The following is a 12,562-nucleotide window of genomic DNA, read 5'->3' on the forward strand; positions in this document are numbered from 1 at the left end:
TCAGTTTTCACCAGCTCATCACAGTTGAAAGTGTGAGCAGTCACCTTTAAGATCTTTCATAGTCTAGGAAGCACTTGCCTGCAAGTGTAGCTGTTCTCCTCATAGAAATTCAGATTAGTAAATGATCTTTTAAGCTTTCTATTACAGGGCTAGTAAAAAACCTGCTTACTGAAGAGCTACTATTTTGAAAGTTGGCTTTCTACCAAATGGGTGGAAATTCAGAAAACACTCTGATTTCTGCCTTTTCTGCCAGTGTGTTTTGCTTTTCTCTGCTCAGCCTTCATTCTCCATTCAGACCCCTTAACTCTGATTGGACGGCTCATAGTGACTTCCTTGGGACTACTTGCCAGTCCCCCAGCATTCAAATGTTGATCTTGGTGTGCCAAGACATCTGAGTAATTTCTCTGTGAGGAATCTATGATCATGGGGTAATCCTTCATTGGTAGGATAGCAGAGTGGTGGTGATTAAGCAGTGTCAAATGAAAATCCTTTGGTATTTATCTTTGTATATTTCCCTGAAAAAGAGCAAATGCATTTTGTTTGCCAAACACACTGTGTTGATCTGTAAAACCAAAACAAGTTTGAGGAAACAGTCCCTTTGTACTGCATTTTATCCACTTGGAATGTGTAAAGCAGAGTTATGGCCATCTATTGTTGATATTACACTACGTCCAGCCCTTAATTAACACACATCCAACAACTGTTACATCAATGTTTTAAAGATCCTTTTGCTAGACTAATGATTGCTTCCTAATTACTGTGCTGTATCAATCTTCACTTTGGAAAAACAAACAAACAAACAAACAAACAAACGGACAGCTTGAGATGTATATCTGCACATATTTATGTCACATCTCTCTCTGTTGGAAATCCCATGGACATCTTATCCTAAACATGTTAAAAACTGAACTTATGACCTCCCCAAATCTGCCACTTTTCTAGACTTCTTTACTGTAATAAACAGCATTTCTTATGCCTTTTATGTATTTTATTTATTTATTTTTTTAAATTTTTTTTCAATGTCTTTTATTTATTTTTGGCCTTTTATGTATTTTAAAATTATACTTTAATATAATTTGTAAGTGTATTTATATGTACATAATTATTTTTAAATTCTAGTCTAGGCTATAAATTCTATAAAAGCAAGTGCTTGGAACACAGTAGGCTGTCAATTCAAGTTTGCTGAATAAATAGTATAAATAGGAAACCATTCCATGCCTTATTAACTATTTATTAATTAAGCATCATTGTCTATGACTCCTCTATTTTTTGAATTTGTCAAACTCCATGGCTTATGGGGTCTGAGTGATTTAACAAAAACACACTGATCTTTGACAAATCCTTAATGAACACAAAAACTCATTCCAAAATATTACAGAAATATCCTTCTCTAAAAAAAATTAGTAAGCAGAGGAGTTCCAATAATTTCCACTTGCCATGTCCAAATAGAATAGGCAATAATCTTGAGAGTTATGTGGTAGCTCTTTGAGTTACCAAGTGTTTCTATTCTAGTTATATACTCGTAGTTCGGAAAATAACAAGGGAAATTTGGAGATTTCATTACACCCATTTTAAGCCAAATGCAAAATGCAGTTATCATTTGACTTTTACAACGTGTTTTTTTAAATAAGAGCATGTGTATAATAAACTCTGAATATATGGAGAATTCTCTTATCACCGATATAGTCACACAGTGAGAATGAGATAGACAGTGTAGACCGAACTGTCTACTGATTGACCAGGCCGATTTAATGGCATTCATGAAAGTGGAGTTTATCTCACTGTATGTGTACAATGGCATGCAGATGACTCAGGCTGACATAAAAGCCTTGAGGTCTCTCTGGCTATAGAGATTATTAAGCAGGAACGTATTTGGCTGCTTATTATAAAAGCCATAGTCAAACATCAAAGCCACATGAATAAGCATTACCATTTCTAGCTAGAATAAAAGATAAATTGTGGGTAAAGATTGTTTTGTTCACTGTTCTTTTATCCAATGCTTTAGAAAAGTCTGGCACATTGAGGGTACTCAATAAATATTTATTAATTAGATTAATATGACCACTGCAATAGCAGTTCTTTGAGTTGGCCTACTCCTGGATCCTTTCTGTTCCATTGCTTTTGGTCACTTTGCTTTAGTCACTATCTTAAACCTAAATGGGATTTCAACCCGACTCATGTGTATACCTTCCCATGAAGCCTGGTCCTCAAGCCAGATGTGGGTGTAGGACAATAGGAAGTGATTCAAGGGTTTGATGTGAGAGGTGTCCAAAACCCTTTGGGACTCCACTGAGTCTTCTCTTATGTCCCAGTCCAACAAGTAAACCTGAGGTTTTCTCAACCAGTAGCTCATTCTTCAGCATTCTCAGGGGTGCATGATTCCTGTCAGAGAGTCACGTGGGAACTGCAACTACATTTTATCTTGCTTTCGTTTGTAGTCTGGCAATTGGGGAAGTAAATGTATTTACTCATGTAGATTTCTTGGAACCTTATGAGGCATCCCAGAAGCTCTAAATTTCCTGACCTCTTTTATATGTTTATGTCCCATTAAACTGGAAGCTCCTTTGGGCCCTAGTCACCCTCTTCAACTCCCTCGGTGTTAGAAGCAACAGGTTAGTTACCATCTGTTGGCACTGAGGACCACACAGGGTTACCTTTCAGAAAGGACGACAAGAAGCCTGTCCATCTCTTTTAATTTGCCTGTTCCTAAACTCTGAATATCTGTCCTTTTTTTTTTCATGTATGTGTGTGTACATTTCAGCTCCATTTCTTTTTTTTTTTAATGTTTATTTATTTTTTGAGAAAGAGTGAGAGACAGACACAGTACGTGAGCGGGAAGGGGCAGACAGAAAGGGAGACAGAATTTGAAGCAGGCTCCAGGCTTCAAGGTGTCAGCACAAAGCCTGATGCGGGGCTCCAACTCATGAACCACGAGATCATGATCTGAGCTGAAGTCAGATGCTTAACTGACTGAGCCACCCAGGTACCCCTCAGCTCCATTTCTAACACTTGTCAGGGTTAGCGTGGTTACAGGAAATGACTATGGGAATCAGTGGGGTTATTTATCTTTTTCCCTTCCCTTCCAGATTCTCCAGGTCTTGTTTTGACTACCTCAGCATGGCTAATGGGATCTGAGTGGTTTGGATTTTGTCAGTCCATTTAGCCTCATCCGGAGCCACTTTTACTTCCTTACCATATGCTAACTCCATTGGCCTTTTATTTCTATTTGTGCTCTTCTTCCCACACGATGCCTTTACAACCACTATTTCCTCTTTCTTTCTCCATTTCCACCTGCCAGCTCCCACCCAAATCTTACATGTTTCTTCTTCAGGAGAGCTTTCTGTGACTGTCCACGCTGTGCTAGTTGCCTCATTACAAACTCTCACAAGCTCTCCTCAATTAGCAGGCTCACCCAGAGTCATCTTAGGCAAGGTAGTAGCACATTAAGACTCCAGGAGGTGTATTTACCCACAACGTACTCCGGTGATTCACTGAATTCGGGCTGCAAATCAGAGAGTAAACATAAGGATGACACCATTGTCTTCTGTCTGGCCATATGAATCTGGTTAAAGAAACTCTACCAGATCAGCCAGGTAATGGTAATAATGAAATTAATAATAGTAACTAATATTTATTGAGTATTTACTGTGTGATGCCTTATACTAAATTATTTGGATTGTTCTTTTGGTCCTTGTACAAACTTTCTGTGGTTATAGCAATATGAGTCACATGAGCCCAATTTTAGATGAGAGGAAACTGAGACCCTAGAGTTAAGTAGCTGTTACAAAGTCACAGGGCTAATAAGTGGCAGAGCCTTGATTTAAACCTAGAGAATCTTCCTCCTGAGTTAGTTCATGCTGGTACATTGCCTCCCAGGCTGCGGAACATTAGCCATTCCCATCTGTTTATACATTGGTAACTAAACTGCTAGATTTCTCCTTAAGGAGCACTTTGTAGCCCCATTAGCAGGCCCGAGGCCCAGCCTTGCCTTTCCTGGTAAACCCTTGTCTCTCACCATGGTTCTGCATACTTCGTCGCTGAGACCTCATAGGATGTGATCTAGGCAAGATCTGTCCTCCTTGTGCCTGGAAAGGAAGGATCTGCGACTGAAAGGAGAGATTGGGATAAGAGGGATGTGGGAACAGGAGAGAAAGAGAGAGAGCAAGCCAAGGAAAGGAAGAATGATATCTTCTCATCTGAGAAGGATGGGTATAAATGTAAATTTGAAAATCATTTTCCATATATTTCTTTAAGTATTTTCAATGGTCAAGAGGAGGAAAGAGGTAAATAATTTTATTTATCTATATTTAGAGAGTGATTTGATACTTTCAGAAAAGCTGTATTAATTCTTGTTATATCATTTATAAGAGTTGCCACATCACTAAACTCCCATCACAATCAATTTTAGCATTATAAATTTTATGAGGGACGCCTGGGTGGGCTCAGTCACTTAAGTGTCCAACCCTTGATATCAGCTCAGGTCATGATCTCATGGTTTGGTTGGTGAGTTCAAGCCCCAGGTCAATCCTGTTTGGGATTCTCTCTCTCTCTGTCCCTCTTTCTCTGTTCCTTCCTCACTCACACACACACTCTCTCTCAAAATAAATAAATAGAGTTAAAAAAAAAAATTATAATGACTAAAAGGGTACATTCACTGTTTTCATGTATATAAATTTGATTATTACAGAGGTTAAACATACTTTTATGTTTATTGATGATTCCTAATTCTTCTGTGACTTGTCCATGTACTTGACCAGTGTTTTTATAAGAATGTTTGGACTTTTCTTTTTTCAACATTTATTTATTTTTTTGGGACAGAGAGAGACAGAGCATGAACGGGGGAGGGGCAGAGAGAGAGGGAGACACAGAATCGGAAGCAGGCTCCAGGCTCTGAGCCATCAGCCCAGAGCCCGACGTGGGGCTCGAACTCACGGACCGCCAGATCGTGACCTGGCTGAAGTCGGACGCTTAACTGACTGTGCCACCCAGGCGCCCCTGGACTTTTCTTATTGATCTGCAAAAGGTTCTTTAGATTAAGGTTATACATTCATATTTGTTGCAAATATATTTTCCCTCTTGCCATTGTTTTTAATTTAATGTATTTTTGGTCTTTTCAAAAAATTCAAACACTTGAGAGAATCCCATTCACTGATCTCATTTCTGTGCTGTTTTTGCTTTTGTGCTTAAAATCTCAGTTAAATACGTACATACTTTTTTTAAATTAAAATTTTTCTTTTTATTTTATATAAATTAGTCATGCTAAATTAATTTTCATGTGGTTAAAATAAAATAATACCAATATGATATAATACTAACATAGTAACAAAAAATTAATATACCCTCCTCCATTCTCTCCATCTCCCAGGCCCAGGAACAACTAATTTGAACTCTTTGTTTTTCAAGTGATTAACCCTGAATGTCTCTGAATATGTGCTTGCTGTTCTTTATTGATTTACTAATTTTAGATATTATTTAACTACCCAATGACAGATGAAAATTTACCATTTGAATAACACATTGCCTTATAGTCCTTCATCTTTTCAATATAATTATATAGCTATTTTTAGTTAAATCAGAAAAGGGTATTCATATCATGATGATGTGGGTATTGTTCTATGCCAAGAGAAGTTGTGTATATGTTTGCATTTCCTTTACTTGATATTTTTTTGCCAGAAATTTCTAATCACTTTTTACTTATTCATGCTGCGTCCTTCTTATATTCTGTTATTGTTTTCCACTAGGATTATAATACCTTTTTTCCACCAAATCACTCCTTTACAAATCCCTGTGTCCAACTCTTCCAACCCAACGTGGTTACTTCTAGGCCTTTTGCAGAGCTATCTCCTTGAGCTGCCTTAGACTACTTTCTGAGATGAGTTGTCTTCCTTCTTGGACCCCATATCTCGGTCAGTCTTCATTTTGTTATTATTAGCTTCCTATTGCTACTATAATTAATTACAATGAAATTAGAAGCTTAAAATAACACAATTTATTATCTTATAGTCCTGGAGGCTAGAAATCCAAAATGGGTCAGCAGGACTGCATTCTTTCTGGAGGCTCTAAGGGAGACTCTGTTTCCCTGCCTTTCCAATTCTTAGTGGCAATTTGCATTGCTTGGCCATGGTCTCTTCTTCTATGTTCAAATTCAGCAGCATAGCATCTTTGAAACCCTTCCTGTCTCCTGTGTCTCTCTCATAAGCTTCTGATTACATTGGGCCCACCTGGATATCTTTCCATCTAAAGATCCTTAACTTAATCATGTCAGCAAAACCAGTTTTTCCAGGCCATGTAAAGTAACATATTAGAGGCTCCTGAAATTAAGGACTGGACATCTTTGGAAGGCTGGGGAAAGGGGTGTAATTGCTCGACCATAGCTGTGTTTTGTTTTATGTTTATTTTCATTTTTTCCCTGAATGTCTTCAAAAAAATTTTTAAGCAAATGTTCATAGACCATAAATTTTCTGACTGTGCATACTTGAAAATGTCAATAATCTACATTGCTTAGACTGAAATATAATTAGTTCAAAGTATTGACTTCAATTTAAATTTTATTGGGATTGAATTCTGACTGCTACTTACTAGCTCTGTGACTTTGAGCAAGTTAATAAACCTTTGTTTGCTCAGTTTCTTCATCTGCAAAGTGGGCATATTTATAGCATCTACTCATAACAATTCACAAGATTGTGAAAGATTAAATAAATCATTCATATAGTTCCTGCCATTTAGTAAATGCAGGCTATTAGTATCTTCACACTTGATTACTAGGTTGGCTAGGCTTAGAATTTCAGGCTGACCGTGTTGTCAGAACTTAGAATTCATTCCATCATAGTCTTTTAAGATCTACTACTGCTGTTGAGAAGTCCATTGCATTTTGATTCATGCTCACATTGTTGACATGTTCTATCATGTGAAAGCTTTAGACTTTTGTCTTTATATTTAGTGTTCTCAAACTTCAAAATGCCTGAGTATAAGTGGATCATTTTTTCATTAATTCAGTAAGACATTTTTCAATGTAAATTTTGGGTTTCTTATCAGCCGTCAGAAATTCTCTTCCACTTTTTTCTTTGTTCTATTCACTTTATAGATTCTTTGTTTGATGTTGGTCCTTCTGTATCAATTCTTTATGTCTATTATCTTTTCTATCACTCTTTTCAGCACTAATTGTCAAAGATTTTTTTTAAAAAATCAAAGTGAATTTTTTTTCAGAGAATGTTTTATTGTTAGTATCTCCTTATTATTCTACAATTGTTCCTTTTTTAATTGAATTTAAACAGTTTTTAGCTTGGGTCCTCTGAGAAGCAGATGCCAGGACAGGAAAAGACATGCAAGAGATTTGTTGGTAAAACACTGGTGAAGGAAAAAGTGGGAGAAAGTACATGAGGTAGGGGCTTCTTCAGAAAGTGAGGTAGATCTGAACTCTTTGATAGAGAAGGGAAAGGAAAGAGGGCAGGGTAAATAGTCTCAGACGGCTGTGCAGTTCTAAGGAAGTTTGACCCTAACAATGGAGAGTTCTGGAGCAAAAGATACATCTTAAAGGAGTCCTCATCTCACAGGATTGGGCTTGCATTGGAAGCCCTGCTGTGCTCATTCATTAGGTTGGAGCAGCCTGTGAATAGTGTGGCCTTGATGCAAACATGATGGTGAGAAACACAAGGGCAGGAGCTAAGATCAATCAAGTATGCTTCCTGCAGCAGGAGATCTGAGCAGTGTCTTATAATTATCACTTTATCCTTCCCATGTGTCTCACACATCTACTGAATGAAGAGCAAGTCTTCTATGGTTTTTGTGGGCCTTTCTTTCTGAGGAGAAACAAAAGATAGAGGTTAATAGGGTAAACTGTGGCCTCCAATGTTCATGTAGCCTCAGGGCCACAACTGGAACTCATTCTCTTCCTCTTCCACTATCTATCCATATTATCTTCACTCTCTCATTTATCACCTCAGGAGGTCTTAGTGGTTTACCTTATGGTATGACCCAAACCTTCAATCCTGTGGGATCCAAGCCCTAGGTTGCTGTTTTAGTTTATGCTGCTCTAAGAGATCACCATCATCTGAGTGCTTTACACAGTAAATATTTATTGCTCACAGTTCTAGAGGCTAGACTTCAGGGATCAGGGTGTCAGCATGGTTGCATTCTGGTGAGAACCCTCCATCAGGTTGTGGACAGTGGACTTCTTGTTCCCTCATGTGGTGGAAAGAAAGCTAGCTCTCTGGTCTCTTCTTATAAGGACACCAATCCCATTTATGAGAGCTCCACCCACATGACCTAATTAGTTCCCAAAAAAATCTACCTCCAATAGCCACAATATTGGGGATTAGATTTCAGATAAAAATTTGGGGGGACAACACATGTCCAGTTCATAACAATTGGCAATCATACCCTTCAGGCTGGAATGGTTGCCCATTTTTATCATGGTTACATAATTTCAAGGGAGTATTATGCTCATTGTGTAAATGGAGCCCTACTTTTATATGCTGATCAGAGTCAATTATTCCTAACACAATAGTGACTCCTTCTTTCAGCTGTTAGTATCTAGATACAATGAAGTCCAATGTGTCCAGGGAGCAGCCATAACTTGTAGTTCAATAAGACCCCATGGCTCTTTCACATCTTCCTTTGTATTTAGTATTTGTAACTTCTATCTGCTTTTGGTTATGAAAAAGAAATTGACTGAGAAACTCTTTACACTCATGACTGAAGTTTCCTCTGGCTTGTTTCTTGTTTACTCCTTCTGCACTTGCTTTCCACATTCCAGAAATTTGATGAAATCTCTTGAGGCTTATTGATCATCCCCTCCCCAACCCTGCTCCTAATTCTTTTTGTCACTTTGATTTAAACTATTTTACTTCTTTACTATCATTTCAAAGGGATCTTTGGAAGGAAGAAAATAGTATATGTGGTCAATATGCATTCTTAAAATGGAAGTTTTCATCTTGATTAGATATCTACAGGTAAGTTTTAATATGAAGTATTTATCTTTTATTATGGTCTAAGCAGTCACTAACTTTGTCATTTTGATGTCCTCTTGAACCCAATACTAATTTAAGGAAGTATTTTGTTGATAATTAAAAACACGTTAATGTTTATTTATTTTTGAGAGAGAGAGAGAGACAGAACACGAGTGGATGAGGGGTAGAGAGACAGGGAGACAGACACTGAAGCAGGCTCCAGGCTCCAAGCTGTCAGCATAGAAGCTGATGCGGGGCTCGAACCCACGGACTGTGAGATGATGACTTCAGCTGAAGTCAGTAGGTCAACCGACTAAGCTATCCAAGTGCCCTGTTGATAATTTTCTTCCCCAATATTCTCAAAGTTGTTTAAAATTGTTTATTTTATTACAGTGTTGACTCAAAAATGGACCTGGGAATTTACTCTCTGTTTTGTTATTGTTGTTGCTGTTGTTGTTACTTGATTAATTTCTGTGGCACAGTATAGAGAATTTCAGCTTCTGAATAAAACACTGTCAAAGATTTTTCCAATTTTGAAAATGTGTACTGGTTGAACTCCCTAACAGTTTGTGAGAGCTTGTTTCAACATATGCCAGCCCACACTGATTATTATAACTTAAAACTCAAACAAGCCAAAAATTTAAAGATTAAAATCAAATTTTACAATGTTTACATGTAAAACGTATATCAACATGTTTATAGATAACCCAATATCATCGTACCATTTAAACTGGTTTCTTGGGGCGCCTGGGTGGTGCAGTCGGTTAAGCGTCCGACTTCAGCCAGGTCACGATCTCGTGGTCCGTGAGTTCGAGCCCCGTGTCGGGCTCTGGGCTGATGGCTCAGAGCCTGGAGCCTGTTTCCGATTCTGTGTCTCCCTCTCTCTCTGCCCCTCCCCCGTTCATGCTCTGTCTCTCTCTGTCCCAAAAATAAATAAACGTTGAAAAAAAAAAATTAAAAAAAAAAAAAAAAACTGGTTTCTAGTCATTCAAATTTGTGATGTGTATGTTTGTATGTGGTATTTGTCTACTTTTAAATTTAATTCTAAGCATGTTCCCCCCCTTAAGGAAATAACCTTTTACCTGAATTATTGTTATAATTATTTTTCAGTTTGACATTCTGCTTTTAATTTACATTTTGGTGTTTTTGACAATCAAGAAATTTAAACACATATGCCATCAAATATCAACTCAAACTGAATTTATAATTTGAAATACCTTTTCTATTCTGGTAAGGAAATAGAAATACATTTAGGAAATTTTTCTTCCTTCCTTTCTAACTTGATTCCTTCCATTTACCACCTTTGGAACATTCAGTAAAGTAATTGCACTTCATAGTGTCAGAGACCATCATCCTCTATGCAATATATGAATTTTGGTGGAATGTACTACAGAAATAAAGCATGTTAAAAATGCAAGACTGTTCCAAGGAGTTTTGTCTTGATTGTATAGCCTGAAAGGAGTCATTAAAGACTCCTCTTCATAGATGCCTAACGTTACTAGTTATATACATGATGGAGCAGAGATTCAGCATGACAAAAATGGTATTACAGGAAAGCTGTATGCCAGTGAGAGAAAGCCATGATGCTGGCATCAGTGTCACCTTTTTTTTTTGAAACAGGGTGGGAGAAAGAGCCGCTGGGCTCATCAGAAATGGGGCTTATGTTTTACCCAAGGCAGGGCTCATGCTCACCCCAAGCAGGGCTGAAGCTCACCCGATGGATGTGGGACTCGAACTCACCAACCATGGGATCATGACCTGAGCCAAAATCAGATGCTTAATGACTGAGCCACTAAGGTGTCCCAGTGTCATCTTTTGATTCCATTTTCTAATGTATGATAAAACATACTATATCATAGGGCACAACAAGGCTCTTCTAAAACTGGCCAGAAATCTCTTCATTCTGCACTCAGTAAGTATTTATTATGCTTTTCTAAGATAGTCAGCATATATACTATATGTTAGTGCTAAAAATGAATAAATAATATTTCTTGCTTTTTAAAAGTTTAAAATCTGGTCAGAGCAGCCATATGCATACAGACAAATCCTAACACATTAGAGTAGCTATAATAAGAGAGTTATAAACAATTTGTTATGAGAAAACAAAAGAGGAAGTCACTAAATCAGTTAAAGGGATTAGGGTCTGTTTCAAAGAGAAGATGATGTGTCAAATGGATCTTAAAAAATGAGTCATGAAAACAGATCTATTCATTGGCCACTGGCAGAACTCCAGATGGATTTTGGAATGAACAATTTCCACAGGGAGTGAAAGCAAAAGCCACTCCGGTAGCAGTTTATTCAATGCCTTACAGAGTCAATGGGAAGTAGGAGAAGTGGCAACCAACTCCCCTTTCAAGAATTTTGTTTGTGCTGCACAGGGAGAGATGGGCACTAGCCACATGACTCTGGGCCCCTCTCATATTCAAAAACAAAGTCTGAAGTGTTTGCTGTTCTTCTCACAGCCACATTCCCAGTAGAGTTGGTACCAAAAAAGCTTTGTTAGGTTAACCTCTATGGTTTGGACAAGAAGCAGACTCCTTTCCTCTGTACAAGCAGGAGTATACCCCACTATTTTTCTCAAAATCATGGAATTTGTTGAGAACTTGTAACATTCAGATTCAAACCTAATGTATGCTATTTTTAAAGTTTGTTTAATGTTTATTTTTGAGAGAGAGAGAGAGAGAGAGAGAGAGAGAGCGAGCCTGTGTGGGAGAGGACCAGAAAGATGGAGACAGAAGATCCGAAGCAGGCTCCACACAGTGGGCACAAAGGCCAACGCAGGGCGGCAGGGCTCAAACTCAGAAACTGTGAAATCATGACCTGAGGCAAAATCAAAAGTCAGCCACTTAACCGACTGCACCACCAAGGCTCTCCTAAACCCAATGTATGTTATTTGACTCTACTATGTATCAAAGCTTTCCTGGATTCTTCCTCATGTATCTTATATTAATCAACACAGAATCATGGATTTTCACCAAAAACTCATGCTCTTCATCCAAACAACGACAACAACAGAACCTCTTAAACGTGGAACATTTTTTCAGTTGTATACCAACTACATACATACACACACACACACACACACACACACAGTATTTTAGTGTACTAAAGTCTACATTAAAGCAATATGACCTCCAGTCATTTTGTTCTGAAGCTGATGTGCAAGCATTTCGTTGGCAGATGGCTGAACTTTGCAGGTCCTTTTGAAAAACTGGTTTGCATTGCAAAGTAAGACTATGGGGAATCACACACAGACAGACACACACACACACACACACACACACACACACACCCTTCAAACCAAAAATCACGTAGCTTCAAAATAAATACTAGGAACTTCACCTGCTGACTCTCAGAGACGAGACTATCTCTTCCTTCACTACCTGCTTGAGAAGTTGTGTAGGATTTGCTTGCTGGCCAAGTGCAGCTGAGATAAAATGAGGAAACAGCAAGTGGAAAGTATTCACTAGCTCCTCAAAGCTGAAATCACTTCATATCAATTTTAAATTAAATGTAAAAAAAAGAAAGAAAGAAAGAAAGAAAATGGTGCAATATATTTTCCTCTGCTTCATTTCTTTTACATTGCCTTCTCCTGGGCATTTTGCTATGTAGAA

This window comes from Puma concolor, chromosome C1, assembly GCF_028749965.1.
Source record: "Puma concolor isolate L17-30 chromosome C1, mPumCon1.1.hap2, whole genome shotgun sequence".
Taxonomy (NCBI): domain Eukaryota; kingdom Metazoa; phylum Chordata; class Mammalia; order Carnivora; family Felidae; genus Puma; species Puma concolor.